This window comes from Lissotriton vulgaris, chromosome 11 (assembly GCF_964263255.1).
Source record: "Lissotriton vulgaris chromosome 11, aLisVul1.2, whole genome shotgun sequence".
In the NCBI taxonomy this organism is placed as follows: Eukaryota; Metazoa; Chordata; class Amphibia; order Caudata; family Salamandridae; genus Lissotriton; species Lissotriton vulgaris.
In genome coordinates this window covers 1,105,182,085-1,105,204,266 of record NC_141699.1, presented here as the reverse complement: position 1 = coordinate 1,105,204,266, position 22,182 = coordinate 1,105,182,085, and positions in this window count along the sequence as shown.

Below are 22,182 nucleotides of genomic sequence, written 5' to 3'. Positions count from 1 at the left end.
TGAAGCTTGATAATAGGGGAAATGTCTCTTAGCGACATTTCTCCTATTATTTTGCACTGGAACGCCCACTTTGCATCTCATTAGCGATGCAAAGGGAAGCGTAGTGAAAAAGGGTGCTAACAGGCGATTTTGCATGTTAGCACCCTGTTCTTGATAGGCGATATTTTTATCTCCGCTTCTTTGGCTTTTAAAGCCAAAAAAGAGGAGATAAAGCCCTTGTTAAAATGCCCCTATGTTTCTTGTGTAAGCTATTAAATTGGCTTGTAGTTTTAGTGTGAGTAGATGAGAGGAAATTGGCTAGGTTTAAAAAGAGGGTATCCCATTCCTGTAACCAGGGATGTGATTCTTTAGTTCAATTATTAAATATATTGGTGAAAGCAAGTGTTGGACTTGGCACTTCTGGCAGGTTCACCCCTAAACTTTTTGCCTGCGCAGTGTAAAGTGCGTGCGCTCTCTGAGTGCGTGTGTGAGATTGGCCTGCCCTCCCATAGGAATGCATGGGGAATGTATGGGTCCATGTTAGTTCCTAATGTGTGTGGAGTGTAGGCTCGAGTTTGGTATGTGCGGACTCGTGTGATTTAATGCTGCGCGATGATGTGTGTGGCGTGAATGTGACTAGTGTGGAAGTGCCACTTCTAGAACTTGGCCTGTCTGTGTAATAAAGTTGAAATGACCGGCTGGCTTGTGATTGCCTGGAACTGGCTGGTGTGCCAGGCTCCAGGAGTCAGGATGGCTCTGCCTCGGTGGTGAATGGAAGATTTGCATGTTGATGGCTGGGGAGGAGTGTACCTGGGACCTGAATAGGGCTGGGCTTTCCCCACACAATGCTGGCGCCACCCCCTGTGATGCGACTGAAGACCCTAGCCTAGTCTGTGAATAGGAAGAGGGGCAGAGCAAAATAAAGTGCTCCAGAACCAGCTGCGTCTGGTTTTCCCCCACCCTGCACCCTAGAGGCAAAGGGATTTTTGTGTATAAAATGAGGCCGTGACCTCATGTTCAATGTTCTAGTTTTCCTGACTAGAATCTACCAGGGGCGTGCTGCTGCTGGGGCCCAGGGGAAGGCTTGCCTCCCTGGGCCCTGCCCAGCCCCTGGATTGCTGAAGGACTTTGTGCTGGGACCCCTCTGCCTTTCCTGGGTGCTGGAGGACTTCTTTTGGACCCTCCTGCCCTCTGCACCTAGGAGGACCATGTTGCTGGGGCCCTGGTTGCTTAAGGGGTCATTCCTGAGGGGCCTGGTGCTGTCTGTGCCCCCAGCGCCTTGAGGGCGCTTTATTTTTCATTTCTGGGCAGAGCGCTGTCGTTTTCCCAAGGAGGGAAGCACTCCTGCCCTTTGTATGACCCCAAGTGCGCAGGTGCCCACCCTGCATCTTTATTTGTATTATTATGGGTGCCCACCCTGTTTTGATGTGCCCCAAAGCGGGTGCTCACCCCGCTATTTACTTTTTTATTACGAGGGTGCCTACCCCTCTTGCCCCCGAGAAAAGATCACCGCCGCGGCCGAGGCGAAAATGGAAGTCAGGCAGCATGGTGCCCGATGGTGGGCGGGACTTCCGGGTGACTGGAGGAAGCCCGGCGCCCGCCCGCACTGCCGAAAGAGAAACTGACTGGAGAGTAATGGTGCCTGCCTGTGCAGGGCTCCCATGCGGAGGCAGAGCCCCGCAGGTGCCAGAGAATGCAGCTCGGAGGAGGAGGGGGGTGCGAGGCACATTGCTGGTGCCTGCCACCCCCCACCGCAGGGTGAAGATGTGAGGCCGGTCTACGGGGCTCTCGTGATGGAGAGAGCCCCGCATTCAGGAAAAGCCGCCAGAGAAAGAGCGGTGCGAAGTGTCCCACCCCCGGAAAGCTGGTGAGTGAAGCCGGCCGGAGGGGGGTGGAGAGAGACTGAGTCAGAGCAGACCCGTGTGTTCAGTGGGCCGTTCCGACGTTTGGTACAGTGGCTTTCAGAGCCCCCGAGGCTCCACCATGGGGGCCTGTTTTGCTTCGGGAGCCAGTGCGCTCCCACGGGGGCATAGTTGTTTTAAAGGGCCCCAGTGGGGGTCCAGAGATACAGTGGTGCTGGGCCCGTAATTGTGGCCATCGAGGGATATGTGCCCTTAGTGCCAGGGTCGGCACTAGCAGAAGAGGCCCATGTCCCCCCCACAGTTCTAGGGGACACATGTGTTGGTGTTTGAGCCAGATGGCTCCCAGGGGGTGCCTTATTTAGTTACTGAGCCCCGCTGGGCTCCAACGTTTGCGCAGTCTGGGTATTTGAGGAGCCAGAGTGCTCCAGAGGGCATGTGTTTATTTCTAGAGCCAGAGGGCTCCAATGTGCGCAGTATGATGTGTTCTGAGCCTGGAGGGCTCCCAAAATGCGTATCCTTTGTTCCAGAGCCGAGAGGGCTCCAACCTGTGGCGCGGTTTGGTCCAGAGGGCAAGTGAGGGCCCATGTCGCAGTTCTGAATTCCAGCTGGCCAGCAAGTAGTGGGCAGCTGCACCGTTTAGGTCTTTTCTTTCCAGGGACATGTACTTTGGACTCAGGAGTGAGTCGCACTCCTTCATCCCTACTTTGGCCTTCCCCAGCTGCGCAGCACTTAGTGCCAGCTGCAACGTTTAGGCCCTGTTCTGTTCTTGTCCTCAGCTGCCCAGCAAGTAGTGGGCAGCTGCTACGTTTAGGTTTTGGCACAGTGGTGCGACCTGGACTTTGATGTGAGTTATGCGCTAAATTTGATTTCTACGCTAAATGTGATTTATGTGCTATTATGATTCATGCGCTAATACTTTGGGTGTTAGGAGATGTACTGTGTGTAGTATGTTTTGCGTACCCTGTGTTCTGACACCTCTGAATGTGTTTTTATGCATCATGTGTGAAGCTTCTGGCCTATACCCCTAAATGTATTTTTATGCTTAGGTGGTTGTTTCTCCTAGTATAGTTATGCTAATGAGTTCATGGTTCCCTGCGTGATATTTTCCTAAGATGGTTAGGGTTGCGTAGGTGGTACTTACCTTTTACCAGTGGTTACTGGTTGTGTGCTACATGATTATTTGGTGCTACAATTGTTCTAGTTCTAAAAGTGCTTATTCCTGACAGTGGTCCATGTGGCCCTGTCCCATGTATATAATCCCTTGTAAATTCTGCCCAGTGCCAGTTGGCACAGTGTACATAATGTGATTACTATTCGAATGTGTTTGGTATTATACAAATTCTATTTTTGATATAACCTTGTGTGGAGTTCCTTTTGTGGGGGGCCTGGGATGTTGTTGCTGGTGGGTGCGTGCGCAAATACTTAACTTACATTGCCTTACTGCTCGTGTCATGCTACCAAGGGGGTGAGTAGGGGTTATCTTGGCGTGTAACTCCCTTGCCCTGACTAGAGTGGTGGTTTCTGCCTGGTTTTGGCGCCAGCCTTAGCCAACCAAAAATCCCATTTCTAACAGCAAGCATATATATTGATTTCATAGATAAGTTACAATACATGAGTGTACGAGGTGCCAGGTTATTTTCTTAGCATTGTTGTCTGTCAAATATTCTGTCTTGAATGTTCTTAGGATTGATACAATCCGGCTGCCTTAGAGCAGGAGAGCTCAGCTATACTGGGTCTATCAGCAACTTCTGATATAATTTCTCAGGTAACCCTGATCCAGAGATTGGGGGAGGTTGGTGTCAGAGGCAAAGCAGTGGAATGGCTGGAAAAAAGTCTGTCGGCATGGAAATATGTGGTACAGTAGGGCAACTCCAGAATCATGGCATTAGAAAGTTGGATCCTCAAGGATCCATCTTAAGTCCCACTCTTTTTATTGTACATGTGGCCCCTCTGGCAAAGGTTATTGGGTCATGTGGCTCTGATGTCATCTCGTATGCTGATGACACACAACTTGTCATCACCATGGGGCCTAATCAGGAATCTACTAAACTCAAATTTAGGGACTGCATGATCACGTCATCAAGACTGCCTCCTGGATGGAGGCTAATTTCCTTCAGCTGAACCGCAATAAAACAGATATTTGCTGTATGGAAAGGCTCACGCAGGCTAGTCCAGTGACTGGTGGCTGTCAGAATAGGGACTTACTCCAACCCCCCTCCCAAAATCGTTACAAAATGTAGGTGCTCTTATTGATGATAACCTTTCCATGAAAGCGCATGTCAATTCAATCTCTGGTACGTGTTTCGGTCTGATGTACATGCTCAGGAATGCCTTCAACAGATTCCTGTACAGATCAGAATGTCTCTTGTCCAGGCACTGCTAGTGGGTCATGAATGAATGAAGCCCTTTTTCTCCAAACTTCAAGTTGTTCAGAATATGGTAGCCCTCCTGGTCAACAACCTTCCTCCTCACTCTCCATCTGAACCCATTTTGCAATCCCTTCATTGGCTTCCCATAAAAACAAACTATTTTAAACTTCTTTGACTGTTTTTTGAAATCTTCCTTTATGGGAGGGGCCCATGTTATCTGAAACATAAGCTGCAGCTGTACATTCCTGCCTGCCATCTTAGATCCAGTGAATTATTGCTGTTACATCCCAGGTGTATTTGTACGGCCAGATGTCGAGGCTGCTCCTTCTCTTTCTTGGCCCCTAGACACTCAGTCAATCAATCAGGATCTTATAAAGCATGACTACTCACCCGTGAAGATCTCAAGGTGCTGGCTGGTGGAGGTCTGGGTCTGCAGTTCAGTTGAAGAGCTAGGTCTTGAGGCCCTTCCTGAGTTGTGGCAACGAGGGTGATTGCCTGAAGTGCAGGGGCAGGGAGTTCCAGGTCTTCGCATTGAGGTAGAATAATCTTTCTCCAGCAGGGGTCTTGCGGATCCATGGGATGGTGGCCAGGGCTAGTTGAGCGGAACCGAGATGTCTGGTGGGAGTATAGAAGGAGAGGCAGTGATTGAGGTATGCAGGTCCGTCATTGTGGAGGGCTTTGCAGGCGTGCGTGAGGAGCGTCAAGGTAGTTCTTTTGTTGATAGGTAGTCAGTGGAGGTCTCTCAGGGGGCATAGGATGCTCAGGATAAGTCTGGCAGACGTGTTCTGGATCTTCAGCAGTTTCTTTTGGAGTTTCTGGGTGGTGCTGACGTGGAGTCCTTTGCCGTAGTCAAGTCTGCTGCCGAAGAACCCTTGGGTGACCCTTTTCCTGGACTCAGTGGGGATCCACTTGAAGTTCTTACAAAGGAGGCGCAGCATGTGGAAGCAGGAGAATGAGACGGCATTGATTTGGCATTGAGAGTGAGGAGTCCAGGATGATGCTGAGGTTTTATGCTAGGTCTTTGGCTATGGGGGGGATTAAGATCTTTTAATAGATTTTTTATCTTATTTTTTCCGGACTCAGCTTCATATCAGAAGACAAACTTAGGGCCTGCAAAACATTACATAAATTTGAGGTCCAATGGTCTGTGACCTTCAGATGCAACTGCCATTTTCACAAATATCTAAATGAACCCATTGGGTACCACCATAGTTTCACACCATAATTTAAAATTATCTGCCAATATTTATGCTTGATATTAACAAGGACTAATTCCCGTCTAAGAGCACTGTTAATAGACCCTTTTGGAAGGTTGCAACAAAGTTTCCAGATTATTATTCCTACCAATTGAAGATAAATTATATCAGATGTTGCCATAATTTCAAAGCCATAGACAGTAAACTCACAATTTTTAGTGTATACATTTCTTTTAGTAGCTCCAGAGAAATAGGTCCCTGGGCGAAGTCTAGATTCTTCAGCGACGGAGGAAGGGCCTTTGCTCTCTGCTCCTGAGAGACCATATGTGCCTTCAAATTAAGATTGCATTTGAAAAGTATACCTAAGTATCTGTATTCTTTTACAACCTCTAGCTTATTGTTTCTAACCCACCATTTAAGGTAGCCTTGATTAATCCTTGACTTTGAAAATATCATTACTTTTGCTTTTGCAATATTAATTCCTAGATCAGTAACTTGGCAATAAGTTGTAAACTCATCGAGCTGCATCCAAAGCCTAATGGAGTGCGATCCAACAAATTAGTGTTGTCTGCAAAAAATATTGCCAGCTTCATCTCCCCTCCTAGTTTTGGGGGAAAGGTACGTCTGGAACTCAGGTTCACCGGAATAGCTGAGATATATGAAGAGAAAAGCAATGGAGCCAATATATAGCCTCGCCAAAGCCCATTTGGGGTGTATATTTTGTATATTTTCCTTGTTAAGGCTCCATTGCTTCCCAGATCAACTTGGGTTGAAGAGCCCTCAGTAAGCCAAGGGGTATATTCCAATATATGTTTGCCCCATAGGTTATCTTGGTTGATCGTATAACAAGCGGTTGATAGTTCTGTATAAGCCTCATAAATTGCTTAATTTATTAATGTAACATAATCGTCTACCAACAGTTTTAACGCCAAACAGCCAACAGCAGTTGAATGGTTCCTTCTGAACCACATTTGGACTTTCGGGAGAATATCTTCTTTCTCAACCTATGTTTCTAACGCCTGAAGCAAAGGTTTTGCATACATGTTACTGGGTATTACCAGGAGGGTTATCATTCTATAATTCTTGGCCATTTCACTGGACCCTCTTTTATTGGAACATGGATACTCCCCTTCCAGGAATCTGGTATTCTATTTGCATGAGCTACATTAGTGAAGAGAGGTATCAATACTTGTTCTCAAAGGTCGGGATTCATCTTTAATATATCTGCTGAAAACCAATATGGTCCCAGGGCCCCTGAATGCTTTAAATTCCTTGTTATAGTTATCACCTCCTTTACAGAGGGGATACAATTCTCCTCCTCCTTTCTTGGACTCATGACATTCAGCCTACTGTTTGAGTCAATCTGCAACACCTTCACATTAATGCCTTCATTCTTAATCCTATGCACTCGACCCACAGTTCCTCGTCAACTGGGGAAGCTTGAGGTTTTTTTATAACTCCAGGTGCTTTGCACAATACTTTTTAAAGTGTTGTAGCCTTGCCGGTGCATAGAGCGGAAAAAAACTCCATCCGTAAGGACTCTTTCTCTTCCCAAATAATTGTTCTGATTCCCTTTCTGCATTCTCTCCTTAACACCTTGATCTGCCTATTTCTGACCTTAGGGTCTAAATTATAAGCCTCCTGTATATTCTTATTTAAAGCTTTTTTGCCTTCAACTTTTTGCCCTCTGACCCTGTTGTGATTTGTCTCTTTTTATTATTTCTAAACTTAGCAGATAATTGGTGAATATAGTTTATCAATTTTTCATACCCTAACCAAATATTATCCTCACAGTTTTAACTTTGAAGCAATAAAAGGTTCTCCACAAGTCGTTTAACCTTATTCTTCATTTTTATGAATTATTTTATTCTACAACTGTTCATACACTGTACATGAGATGAAGTTCACCACCTCTCTCTGTCTTTGACTAACCAACGAAGTGTCAATAAGAGTGACCGATGAGAGCTTCCCCCTAATTGTCCTATGACAAAATCCTCAACTAGGCAGAATTTGTCGATAGATATTATTGTATAGTCAATCAGTGAGGATGTTTTCCCGTTGTCGAAAGTAGGCATACCGGGTTAATCTCTTTTACATGTTTCATTAATGACTTGGGGCCATATGTATCAAGCCTTTTTACCATTTGCAAATGGGCAGATTCTCAGAATCGGCCCGTTTGCTAATTGGAAAAAGCCTTTTGGGACATTGCAAAATAGAGAATTGCAAAATTTGCGATTCTCTATTTTACAAATGCAAATAAGGAATTGCAAATTGCGATTCCTTAAATGCAATTCTGGAAGCACCAGGAATGTGCTATTTGGCCTTAAGGAATTGCAAATTACCACCAACTTCAAGTTGGTGGTAATTTGCGATTTTCTTTAAAAAGCACTTTTTAGATTTTTTTAAAGTGCCATATGTCGTACATACATGCCTATAGGGCATGTATGTGTGCAAAATGTGCACACATGCATATTTCAGGGGTGCAATAGGGTGTCCTTTTGGCACCCTTGCAACCTTGAAATTGCATTCTCAATTTGCGATTCTCTAATTGTTATTAGCAAATTGAGAAGGTCTTCCTTATTTGCGAATCTCAATTTGCGATTCGCAAATAATGAATATGTAGGATTCACAAAATTTTTAGCAAATGCAACATACCTTGCATTTTGCGATTCTCTAATTGCGATTCGCTAAAAATCGCAATTTGAGAATCGCAAAAATGTTTTTTGATACATATGGCCCAAACAGACATAATTCATTTATTATGCTGGAAATATGTATTTATAGCAATAAAGACTTGATCCCTGTTAATCTTGGCTCACTTTTAGGTTTGGTATTGTTATTAGAACCATGAAGAAGTCTGTTAAATCCTTGACCTTATGTCTCGCTTTGTAGATATTAGTGTTCAAAGGCCTCCTTAAGCCCCACCAAAATGCCCTTTCACTGCTTTTACATTATGATCAGCAAAATCATTCATTACCACATCACTTGTCTCCCATTTTCCCTGAAACATAACTGCCATAATAATATCCATAACCCTTAATTTCTGAATAAATGACTACCAGTTCCTTCTTAGCCCTGCAATGTTCCAGGAAAAGCAGCGTATCAAACCATCGTTGCCTTTTCCAAGTTGGGCATTTAGGAATCCCGTTTTCGGAATGTATTGCCATAGCAATCTAATTTCAATCAACCTTTTCCAGTGGTTGACTATTGTTGCAGAACCCAAATATATATATATATTACCTACTGGCGGTCGCCAGTAGGTATATATAGTTAGGATTTTTTCTCTAAGGGATTTTTGAAAATTCTATGTCTAATAACTTTGGCGTTTGTGGACGGAATTGGCTGAAATTTTCAGGAAAATGGAACATTTTGTTTCTGAGCAGCCCCTGACAATTTGGGGGGGTTTCATCAAGGGGGGGCTGAGAAAAAAGGGGGGTCCCAAAACGCGTTTTTCCCATGTTAATTTCCATAGGGCGGTTGGCCTCACTTTTAGCTCGAACGGCTGAATGGATTTGCACGAAACTTGGCAAAATTGTAGGGACTGTTAGCCCGATGTGCCTTTGCTAGGTCTCAATATATGTGCTCCAGTGGATTTTGAGTAATTTAGGTTCAAAAAAAGATATATATCTGGGCGGAGCCTAACCACACATCTGATCTGATTGGCTGTCAGCACTTCATCCAAGAAGTGTTGGCAGCCATCTTGGGACCAATATACATGATAGCACCTCATTAAAAAGCATTGTAGTTAATAGAGGGTTTTAGGACTTTAGTTACATTATAAATCATTTGTTGATGGTACCATACTCGTTTTAGGAATTGTGGTGGGTTCTAAGGTGATTTTACCATGTGAAAAAACCTTCTGCTGTGATATCATGAATATTGTTTGAAAGAAAACTAATATCTCATGATTTTCCCACAGTGGTTTGGAAGGGGATCTATAAGCTAAACTGAAAGCATATTTTCTGTAAATTCACATTATCTTTCTCAGTCATGTGAAAATGAAGTCTGACATTCTCAGTAAAACATGTACATCCAACAAGGACAGAGACTGTCAGTTGATTCCTTTGTGTTCTACTGCAGCCTCCTAGAGTGTTCTAAAGAACAACTAGAGCGCTAACAGTCCTACTTATTACAAAGGTATGGCACACCTGAAGCCATCTTGATTGGAATAAAGTGGTAACTCTTAAAACCTTTAATTTAAAAAGAAACAACATGAGGGAGTATATTTTGCCATAGAAAGTATGATTAGTGCTGCAGAATGAAAAATTAGGGCACATTTTGAGTGACTTCTCAAATCCTTTTCTATTTCATTAAAACATTCTGACATGCAGTCTCCCAAAATGGCCACCAGAGACAAAATAGCCCAAATGTAGCCCAAATATCACCCAGATGTAGCCCAAGTATAGCCCAATGACAGAATGTCCCAGAGTGTTCTAAAGAACAACTAGAGCGCTAACAGTCCTACTTATTACAAAGGTATGGCACACCTGAAGCCATCTTGATTGGAATAAAGTGGTAACTCTTAAAACATTTAATTTAAAAAGAAACAACATGAGGGGGTATATTTTGCCATAGAAAGTATGATTAGTGCTGCAGAATGAAAAATTAGGGCACATTTTGAGTGACTTCTCAAATCCTTTTCTATTTCATTAAAACATTCTGACATGCAGTCTCCCAAAATGGCCACCAGAGACAAAAGAGCCCAAATGTAGTCCAAATATCACCCAGATGTAGCCCAAGTATAGCCCAATGACAGAATGTCCCAGAGTGTTCTAAAGAACAACTAGAGCGCTAACAGTCCTACTTATTACAAAGGTATAGCAAACCTGGAGCCATCGTGATGGGAATAAAGTGGTAACTCTTAAAACATTTAATTTAAAAAGGACCAAAATGAGGGGGTATATTATGCAATAGAAGGTATTATTAGTGCTGCAGAAAGAAAAATTAGGGCACATTTTGAGTGACTTTTCAAATCCTCTTCTATTTCATTAAAAAATTCTGACATGCAGTCTCCCAAAATGGCCACCAGAGACAAAAGAGCCCAAATGTAGCCCAAATATCACCCAGATGTAGCCCAAGTATAGCCCAATGACAGAATGTCCCAGAGTGTTCTAAAGAACAACTAGAGCGCTAACAGTCCTACTTATTACAAAGGTATGGCACACCTGAAGCCATCTTGATTGGAATAAAGTGGTAACTCTTAAAACATTTAATTTAAAAAGGAACAAAATGAGGGGGTATATTTTGCCATATGAATTATGATTAGTGCTGCAGAAAGAAAAATTAGGGCACATTTTGAGTGACTTCTCAAACCCTCTTCAATTTCATTAAAAAAATTCTGACATGCAGACTGAAACATGCACTTTGAATACCAGCAGCAGACGTCCCTGGTGAGCAGTAGCTTTACTACAGTGATCTAATGTGCAACTAGAGTGCTAACATTCAGAATTTATGGCAAATGTGTGACACATCTGAATGCCTTCTTGATGGAACCAAAGTAAACAAGCATTGAAAATGCAATAGATCTCGCCCTCGTTTAAGTTAAAGCCATTCTGTTTGTAATGAGGTGGCTTTTTAGCTTTGCTTTTATTAGTGTTTTTTCAACTTTCATGTAAATAACATGCATCTGTATGCATATAAGTATATGTATGCATGCATTTATGTTTGTATTTATATAGATATACAGATGATATATGTTTATATATGTATGTATATATATATATTCACTGAAAAAACCATAGGTTATAGACCATATATAGTTAGGAATTAGCATTTACAAAACCTTGAAAATTCACTGAAAAAACCATAGGTTATAGACCATATATAGTTAGGAATTAGCATTTACAAAACCTTGAAAATTCACTGAAAAAACCATAGGTTATAGACCATATATAGTTAGGAATTCGCATTTACAAAACCTTATTTTACTCACACAAAACCATTGAAATTCCATATATAGTTAGTTGCACTAACTATATATCGCGCACCCGCAATCCACTGCTGATGATGTCACATATTACATCATTCATGACATGGTCAGTGACATCACTGATGACATCACTGATGACATCTCAAATGACATCACTGATGACATCACTGATGACAACATCCAGTGACTGTATGTTTCTGTAAAGTTAAAATATGTCTTACATATTGAAGAATGAGTGGATGTATAAGTGTCTGGATGAAGGATTTAGTAGGTGCATGACTGACTGTATGAGTGAGTGATTAAATGTGTCTCACTGAGTGCATGGGTTAGTGACTAAACTGTCTTAATTTGTGCATCATTATGTCTGTTGTTCTGTAAACTGTTGCATGTGTTGATAAGTAGCTATATGAGTAACTATATGGGTTATTGATTGGTTGCCCAAGTATTTGTATGGGAGACTGAGTGTGTGTGTGGGTGGCTGGGAGGTGTATGACTCTGTGCATAGATGTGTGAGCAGTTGATTCACTAGATGTATGGTTTCAAAAGTGCATGTGGAAACAGCTGTATGGGCGGTTGACTGTGTGCATGAGTGTATTGGTGAGTGAATGGATATCTCAGTGCTACATGTCAAAGTAAGTACATATGTAAAACACAGTACATGTGAGAGTTGACATATATAAATAACTGTGCATAAGAGCCAGTGAATGTGTGAGTGGATGTATGGATCATTGTGAACTTGTATCAGGGATTGTATAAGAGAGTAAATATGTGTTAGTATATGTTTGAATAAGTAAAGTTTGTATAACTGTATAGTTGAGGAAATGGAGGTGTGATTGATTCTTTGCATGACTGACTAGGTGTGTGAGTAACTCCATGGATGAGTGACAGTCTGTGAGTGTCTGTTTACACTGATTGTATCTAAGGTTATATTAGAGTCTGAAGAGGTTCATCGTATTATCACATGAATGATATCATCAGTGATGTGATCAGTAATGTCAAATGAGATGTCATCAGTGATGTCATCAGTGATGTCATTTGAGATGTCATCAGTGATGTCATTTGAGATGTCATCAGTGATGTCATCAGTGATGTCACTGACCATGTCATGAATGATGTAATATGTGACATCATCAGCAGTGGATTGCGGGTGCGCGATATATAGTTAGTGCAACTAACTATATATGGAATTTCAATGGTTTTGTGTGAGTAAAATAAGGTTTTGTAAATGCGAATTCCTAACTATATATGGTCTATAACCTATGGTTTTTTCAGTGAATATATATATATATATATATATATATATATACACATATACACATACATACATACATATATAGCTTCCCTGATCCTTCTTTTGTTATCAAGATTAGCTTGAGCTTGTTTACCCCAATGGCTTGTTTCACACCCTTCAGAGCATTGCCCATAAGCGGGGCATTTTCTGTTTGACGGAAGCGCCCTTGGCATTCGTTGTACCTCAGGTCATCTTCTTGGTTCAAGACAGTGTTCTTGTTATTTTCATAAACATGATAGCCGGAGCGATGTAAATCATCAATATGATCCAGCACCCATTCAGCTATTAATCTCGAATGGAAGTGTATCACGATAATGTGCCCTACGCAATTATTATACCATTAGATGGTATCTTTGATAATTGTGGGAGGGAGGAAAACATTTTCAGGATTCTTGGTCTATTTAAAAGTGAAGCCTGTCCTCCATCTGAAAAAATGTCAACCAACAACACCGTTCTGACATCTATTTCCACTTCCTCAGGCTTCTTAGTATTTCCTTCTATGCAATCCACTTCAAAATTATAAAGTTATTCCATTTATAACCTAGAGACTCTTCACCTGCTATGTTCTGAGATACCATTGTAGGTGGAAGATTAATTGTAATCCTGGTTATTCAAATGCTTGGAGGATGGATCCACAAACATATCCCTTGGCATATCATCGAATGGGGTCATGCATTTTATTTTCCTCCTGCCTCCCCATTAATAATGGCTTGGTAAGGTCCACCTCACCAGCAACCAACTTTACGTCCCTTGATGCAGCTTCACCCAATGTGTTACTCTCACCACTCTCAGTCTGGGACCCAACAAGGGAGTTCTTTTGATGATCTCTTTTCCTACCACTATTCTTTTGGAAGATTGAGAAGACATTCTTCTTGGCCTTCCATTCCTGCCCATCCTTCACCTCAAGGTTAAAAGTTTTTCTGTCATTTTCATTATTGGTTCCTTCTTTGTAGGGCTCACATCTATCCCTTTCCTTCTACTTGCAATTTTGGCAGTATAGAGGCAGGTTACAACACTATCTGAAAGATCAATAAATACAAAAAGCTTGACGTTGGATATTGAAGCCGAGAATAGGTCAAGTCCTTGTATTTATAAAGTGGAAGTACAGTGGTGTGAGTTATATCCGGGATCATTAAATAGAGAATCTCTGCCCATTTTGTGCAAAGTACACTTAACCCTGTGTCACATTTACATTTTTTGTAGAGCTTTTAAAATTGAAAGGTCAAAAAATGTATTACCGATTTTTGAGAGCTCTTGATTCAACATACTCAAGAGCTATTATCTCTAATTTCATAATACGGCAATATTAAATTATGCTACAGGGTTGGCAAATGGTAGATAATAGGTTGAGCAAGGATATCAAATGTCAATTTTATTAATTGTATTTTCAAAACATTTTATTCTTATCCAATTACACTGGTAGGATGCTGTTGTTGATGTGTTTACAAGCTGGATGAAGTCAGACAGTGTTCTGATTATTTATTTATTTTACCTATAAAATATATTAGGTGCTTTTCACATTATGGCAACCCAAATGTAGTTTGAGGAAGATGAGAGATAGGTATGTTTAAATAATTTTATGTCAGTTTTTTTTGTTTTATTTTTGTATTAGAAATGTGTATGACGTGTAACAGATAAATAAATAAAGAGATTTAGTTAAATAGATTTAGTTATAGATATAAAGAAAGACAGACATTATATTGACATATTGTATAGGTCCCTGCTTCCATTATTTTCTATGGGAGTGTGTTGTATTATATGTGGCTGGCCTTGATTGGTGGATGACATGCTCCAGGACTGAATTGGAGCCCATTTACTACTGTTGTGTGAGGTTTAGGGCTGTAGTAACTTTAGAACAGTAAGCCCTCATTTATGGGATTTTGGCATGGGGCAGCGCAGAAAGACACAATGCTGCACTTCCCTACACCAAAGTGAAAGGGCTGGAATACAGCGTATTGAAGCAATGCGGTGCATTCCTGTCCTTTCTGCCTGCGCCGGTGCCGCTTTGGCAGCCTAGTGCAAACTTAGGCACTCTTGCACCATGGTGAAAGTTTGCCTACATTGCAAGTAAGATTATTTTTATGCAGGAAGGTACACCTCCTGCACAAAAACAATCCTATGAGGCAGCACACTTTGAAAGGGGAAAAAACAAGGAGAAATTAACATATTTCTCCTCATCACGCCTCACCTTGGGAGGCGTATGGATTTGATGCTTCCCCCGTTTACATCACTTTGTAAATTTGGGGCAGCATCAAATTCCATTGGTTTTGTGTGCGAAAACCCTCCCCAAAGCCCATGGCGCAGCATTTTGAGCTGTGTTGCCTTACTCATGATTTCATGGGGGCAAAAGTGAAGCAAGACTCTCATAAGTAATTCCTGTGGTTTTTGAATAAAAATGGGCGTACTTTTATGTGGGTGGCTGTTTGTATTTTGTTTATTTTTATTTATTTATAGAGTTTTATATAGCGCAAATGTGACCCTTGGGTATCAGAGCGCTTCACTTTAGCAGTATTACTATATATAATAATCTGATACATAATTCTCCTAGCATTTTCGGCAAAACAATTATACAATAAAATACAATATACAATATACAATGAGGTATATTTGGACCATAACGGGTATAGCAGCATTTTTTTTCTTTCTAGGAACTTCTTAAGGAACAAGGTGTATTTCTATACAAGTTGTTCTGATGTGCTTTCCGCTAGTTCAACGTCATACAGAGTTCACGATCTACGTTTAGGTATTAATCACAATACTTAATCAGGTTGCTGATGAAGAACAGTCGAGCCTAAGGAAGGAATTTGCTCCTTCCTAAACTCTTGTTACATTTCTCTGAACCCATCAAATGTTGCTGTAAATCTGTTTCACTAGTAAAAACTGTAGTTTTTGTGAATATCTTGTTTTTTGTAATATTAGATTTTTGTTAAACGTCCTTACCATTTTTAGTATATTATTGCTTATGTGTTCTGGTTATTTCATCTGGCCAAGTACTCAAGGGGCTCCCAGGTAAGAGGTCTAGATCAACTGGAGGACATGAATCTTTTTGAATGATTTAATAATTAGAATTACTATTGCTACTGCTAGAGTGTGTAGGAGTATCATCAAAGAAGCTAAGTATCTAAGAGATGTTTACTTGTCTGTAAGTGACACTTTGTTTTAATGGGAAGTATTTGTATCTGGTCAGCTAAACCATCTACCCGTAATGAGGTCTGAAAAATGAGATGTAAAGGCCTCCAATTGTTTTTTAACCCAGATGCTTTATTTAAGACCTCGCTAATGGCCTTCAGGTCCAGTGAAACACACTTTGATAAGGATTATTGCTCTGAAAGTATTGTTGACTGATTTTCAGTAGGGTCATACTACTTCAGTGGTAATGGAACAATTTTTAGAGTCGGTGTGCTGCCATCAGTGTTACATAATTTAACTCATGGGGATTAGGAAAAAATCATGCATCAAACAAAGAACAAGTGTAGCAAATGAGCCACGCCCATTCAAGATGAGAGTGGTAAGAGTTTGGTATGTAGCTGGTGGTGCATTTTGGGGCACGCTGTCACAAATATATATAATATGTATTAATACATTTAATAAATATATTACTAAAGCATTGTGTTGTAGTGCACTGTCATTTAGGGATCACACATTTTCCATTAAAATGAACACTGAATTTGCACTGAATTTTATGTGAACACTGAATGAACACTGAGGTTTTACCGATAAAACCATATAGCACAAACGTTATAATTTGTGGAAACTGATTTCTCTGCAAGTATTTGGGAATCGGCCATCACCAAGTAAAGTGTTTTGATTTGTTTTGATTCTATTCAATTTTTGTTTTAATCATTTTTCACAATTACAAAAAGTGCTTCAGTTCTGCTTTCCTAACTGTTGATATAATTTCAGACATATATACAATTAATTTATGTGCATTTATATTGTGTTGTTTTAGAAAACTAGACAGACTAAAGCCTTTCATTTCACACCACCCACAAAGATTGTTACACAGTTACTTTACAAAACACGCTTACTTTGCAGATAAAGAAATGTAACCACCAATGTTCACGTTAAAAAAAAAAATAAGCAGCAATTTGTCAGGAGACATAGCCTGACCTTTGGCCTCTGTCTAGGAATGTACAGCCAATGTGAGAAGATAAAAACAAAAAGTAATCTTTATTGCTCGTGCATCTGTCACACTCACCCAAAGGAAGGAGCCAATGGCCCAACCAGAATGCATAGCCACATGCACAGAACACAAAACTGTGGAGCCTATTCACAATCTGCATTTTTTTGCATTGTGAGAAAGTCCTCCTTTTTGCCCTGATCACCCCCCATGTTTTTTACTGATACTGGTGGTTACTAACTCTGAGTGTGCCCTAAACTCTGCTAACCAAGCCCAGGACCAGTGCTCTGTTTAAAAGGTATATGTTAATTATGTGCAAATACCATTGCTGCTGACAACCTACCTGTAGGTCCCTACTGTATTTTGGGGCATGTAGGTTTAGCATCCCAGCAGATTTCATGCACTTAAGTGTGCACTGCTGTGTTGCCTGCTATTATTTTAAACTTTAGCTCTGCGTTGAAGGCTGCTTTAGAAGTAAATCTATATGCAAATCACCTTAGAATTAATGGTACTTCCAAAGTCTTAAACAACCTTATGTTTACATCAAAGTCACTCCAAGGTCGCCCTAGGTACCCCAGGGGTAGGGTACCTTGTAGCTATAATCAGGGGAATTGTAAAAGATGTGCTATATGCCCTGGTGAGGGACAAAACTGCCAATTTCGCTTTTCCCCACTGTCGTACATTAGCTCGCTAGGCTAACATGGAAAGCCTTTTTTAAAACTTTAATAAAGTCTTACTATTGACAGAAGTGAGCTAAAATTATACTTCAAAGTGTCTAAATGATTAAAGGACGAGCGTACCGCCATTCTGTTACAGCATTTTTACTCTGCTTTCATATATATTCAGAATCTTCCGTCCTCTTGGGGTGTCGCCACTATAACCATACTCCTTAAATAAAATAGGAACCAGAGGGCCTGTGAGTCTTATAGACCCATCTCTCTTCTTAACAGCGATTATAAAATATGCACCCCGATTTTAACAAAACGACTGGATATGGTGATGGGCACTTTGATCCATATCGATTAGAAAGGTTTCATGTAAGAAAGACAGCTTTATGAGCTAACCCACAAGTTCATAGGTACAATCAACCTGGCTAGGGAATATGGGAGCCCTTTAACAGTAATGTCCTTTGATGCTGCAAAGGCCTTCGACAGGGTCAGTTGGCCCTTTCTGTATAAGATGATTCAATGTTTCAACTTAGGAGAGGTTTTCTTAGGAGCAGTTAGAGCCCTATATAAAAACCCCTCAGCCAGAGTCCTGGTTAACGGGAACCTTAATGAATTAATAAATATCGGTAGGGGGACTAGACAGGGATGTCCCATTTCCGTCTTCTTTTTAAGCTTTACATTGAGCTGTTGTGTTGTAAATTAAGGGCACGGGCATGCTGGAACATCTACCCCTTTGTAATGGTTAGCAGAAAAAAATGTATGGAGATGATCTGATGATCTTTACAGGGGATCTGCCAAAATCTCTCACTGCAATTTGGGACATTTTGGAAGGATTTGGAAGGGTATCAGGATACTCCATTAACCAGCAAAAAACAGAGTTAAGGCAGTGGAATACACACTACACAAGTGTTTTAACAAGACAAGAAATACAATATTTGGGAGTCCAAATAGTGCACAATCTGGAGGAATTAGCTCAAGTAAATTTTGAACATCTAGCCACCTGTGTCAGAAAACATCTACATGCCTGGGGAGCCCTCCAATTATCCTTCTTATGTAGATCCAATCTTCTGAAAATGTCTATACTCCCCAAATGTTTTTTTTGTTAAACGCTATTTCTTTAGGAATTAAGAAAGAGTGATTTGAGAAAATGCAAGGGGAGTTTACTAGTTTTATTTGGGGAAACAAAAGGCCTAGAATTTTCTGGAAGAAGCGTCATAGAAAGAAAGTACACAGTGGTATCACCAGCCCAGATCTTTACCAATATTACTGTACTTTTCATCTAAAGAATTTCTGAAAGCTTTTGATGGGTAGCTCTTGTCTGTCCCTGCTCTTTAGTGCTCTCACTGCAGGCTCTTCAGATCAAGCAGATTTGTTGTTCCTCGTAAAATTCGGCCGTCCCAAATTCTTTTAAAAAGTCAGTCTAAAGATTCTAGTGGGTGCATGTAAGATCTGGTACCAAGTAACACTTTCCCTACAAAAACCTTATTAAAGCGACTTAGCTCCAATCTGGACCTTTCCTGGCACCCCAGATTGCCTTCTTGATTCACTTGCAATACCTCTGCCGGATTGTGGTATTCATAGCTGTGGACAACTCATAGAGGATACCCAACTAATCTTGTGGCAGTGACTGCTGGAGATTTCTGAGGGCTCGGTTTCCAAATTTAAATATTACCAACTAAAAAGCTGTGCAAACTGTTTGGGAAAGGATGGTAAAGAGAACCGGCAACTGGAGGCCAGGATAGGCTCATGGCCGCTTCTGCTGAAAGAAGTTGCAGATTGGTACTGATGCTAATCCAGGCTGTGGAAGAAGTGCAACATTTGCTGACGGAGATCTGGAGGAGGGAACTGCCAGACCAAGACCTCAAACTACTATGGCAAGTTTCTATGTCTCACATGTGGTCATATGTGAAGTCTGCACCACTTAAGAAGAACCATCTCTTTAATGTCCATAAGGCCTATTGGACGCCAGAGAAACTCTTCAAGCTCGGAAGTTGGGAGGTGAAGAAGTGTCCCAAGTGTGGAGAAGACAACGAGAATATTGTCCACATTTTCTGGCAGTGCCCATCCTGATCTTTTGGCATAAAGTGTTTAAGACCATATTGGGAATCCTTGGTCAAGAAATCAAGGTGAGCCTGACTTTGGTAAACGTTTGGGTGGTTTGGGAAGAGGAGGGTAACAGGGGTCTTCTTAAGCCTCATAAAGCCCTAATTTTTGTTTTAAATCTTCCCGCACGCAGAGCTGTGTATTAGGTGGATCCTCCCCTGTCCCCTAATAGAGGCAGAATGGATACGATCAGTACAAAAAATATTGAATCTTGACAGGGCTACTTATCAAGTTAAGAGAACAAAGTTCTGGGAACTCTGGGATGAATGGTTTTAGTCAGATGCTATCAACTTAATCTCCGGATGTTTCTTAACTCTCCCTCTTTTTTGCCTCACTGTCTCCTCTTTTCCTTTTTTGTCTTTGGTGTAAAACTAATTGTCCAATGATCAGTGGTGTGCTATACAGGTTGCATGGATGGGGGATTTCTGCTTCCATCCATTATTTTCGTGGTCATCTATTGCACCTGTACAGAGCAGTCAGCTTAAGCTCCAGGAGAGATTTTCTCCATTTTGGTATTCAAAGAGCTGTGCTTTCTGGGACAATAATTTGCCACACTTTAGGAGAATTGGTCACCATTGAGGGTGACACCCTGCACCCCATTGGTCAGGTGTGCCCCCTACTTGCCGGACCAGAAACCTGGATAAATGTCGGTGTGCTGCCCAGCAGCTCAGATCCCTGCCCAAAAAAACAGGAAAAAGACTGACTGCCCTGCTGGAAGCCCTGGCCTGCACCAAGATTGCACTCTGAATGACTGCATCTGCTGCACACTTTGAAACTACAGCAAAAGAAGGTATTTGTCTTGCACAAATAAATTAGGAAGTGCGCCCTCTGAAAGCATCAGGTTAAAAGAGCTCCACCTACATCATCTCTATCAAGAAGAAACCATATGACCACCTTCAGCTGGAATTTAGAAGATTTGGCCAGGTCCATTGTGGGAACTGTAGTTCCAACTCTCCATGGAGCAACTTAGTGCTTCTGGAACACAAATGGACCCTTCTGGAGGCATCCCCAAAGGTTTGAAATCATTTGGAGCATTTTGACCTAAAAGCTCCATAAATTGACCGACCTGTCGTCGGGAGTCAAGCCAGTGACATCATACCACGACCCGGCCTGAAATTCAGGTTTTCTCTGCTGAAGCTCCGTATCTCTTTGTCATTAACTAGACTTCCATGAATGAAGCGAGGCATCCCGCTAAAGCAAGCCGCCATTGTCGAACCCAAGCTCGGCCTGCCAGTGCTGTGGAGACCCTTTGACGTCGAGAGAAAACGTTTTTAAAAAGTGACTAGGTCAGAAGGTAAAAACTTGACCGAGACCTACTGCTCATTGTATCTGACCCGCGCTCCATCACGGTCGGCCTGAAACTCTCACTTTGTCCATGTTCAGTGCAACCAGTTGTCCCAAGCTGAGGCTTTTGGCTTTTAGGCACTAGAAAGTGGGATTTTGTTTTATTCATATCTCCAGTTCCCTACTTTGGATTTTTATCGTTTTGGTGTCATTTTAATCACAGAAATATTTCCTATATCTCTAAATTGGTGTTGGATTTTTATTGTGTGTTGTGCCTTACTTATTCGATGTAATGGTTTTTTAAATGCTTTGCACACCTGTCTCCTGAGCTTAGCCTGCCGGCTCCGACCGAGGGGTGAGCAAAGGAATAAATTATTGAGACCTTGCCTGGACCTTATGTTGTGATTCTGGCTATTACTAGTGGTATGAACCTACCTATGCCTCCTAATAAACCACCTTCCAACAGGTATGTTTAGTAGCACTGCAATAGTACTACTCATACTACACAAAGCTATTCACAAACCTATGTTTGGAGCTTTCTGCCTCCAGCTCTCCTATATTTTTTCTATAGAGATCTCTGCCATGGCTTGAAAATAGGGAAAACTCACTACTAAATGGGAGGGGACCTGGGAGCATTATGGGCTGGTTAAAGGAGGGCTGGGGAGGAGGATATAGGGAGGGACATATACCAACCCACAAAATAGTAAGACCATTCATATTTACACACAAGGAGCCCGATTCACAGAATGAACTTAAGACTCAATCCTAAACTTACTACTATTTTGGTATTCACAGAATGCACTTACTACTTTTGGTATTCACAGAAGTTAGGATTTGTCTTAAGACAGACTTAAGACAGACTTAAGACAAAATCCTAACTTAAGTCTGTCTTAAGACAAACTTAAGACAAAATCCTAACTTCTGTGAATACCAAAAGTAGTAAGTGCATTCTGTGAATGCCAAAAGTAGTAAGTGCATTCTGTGAATGCCAAAAGTAGTAAGTGCATTCTGTGAATACCAAAATAGTAGTAAGTTTAGGATTGAGTCTAAAATTCATTCTGTGAATCGGGCCCTGCATTTCTAAAACGTATTCAGCCAAATTCGACCCAAAACAATAGTAAATATTCTCATGGCCAATGATTGGTACTTAAACACCCTCCTATGGAAAATAATGGAGGAAGCGACTCAAAATAAAAACGCATAGGAAATAATGTTAAAATAAATAAATGTATGTAGACTTTTAAAAATATACTCTTGAAGCTGGCCTCTGTCATCAAAATGGTCACTTACCATCGCTCAAAACTACTCCAACACAGAGCTTCCCTGAAACAAGATTCAAGAACAAATACTCTTCCTCACACACCATATACCAAACATACTT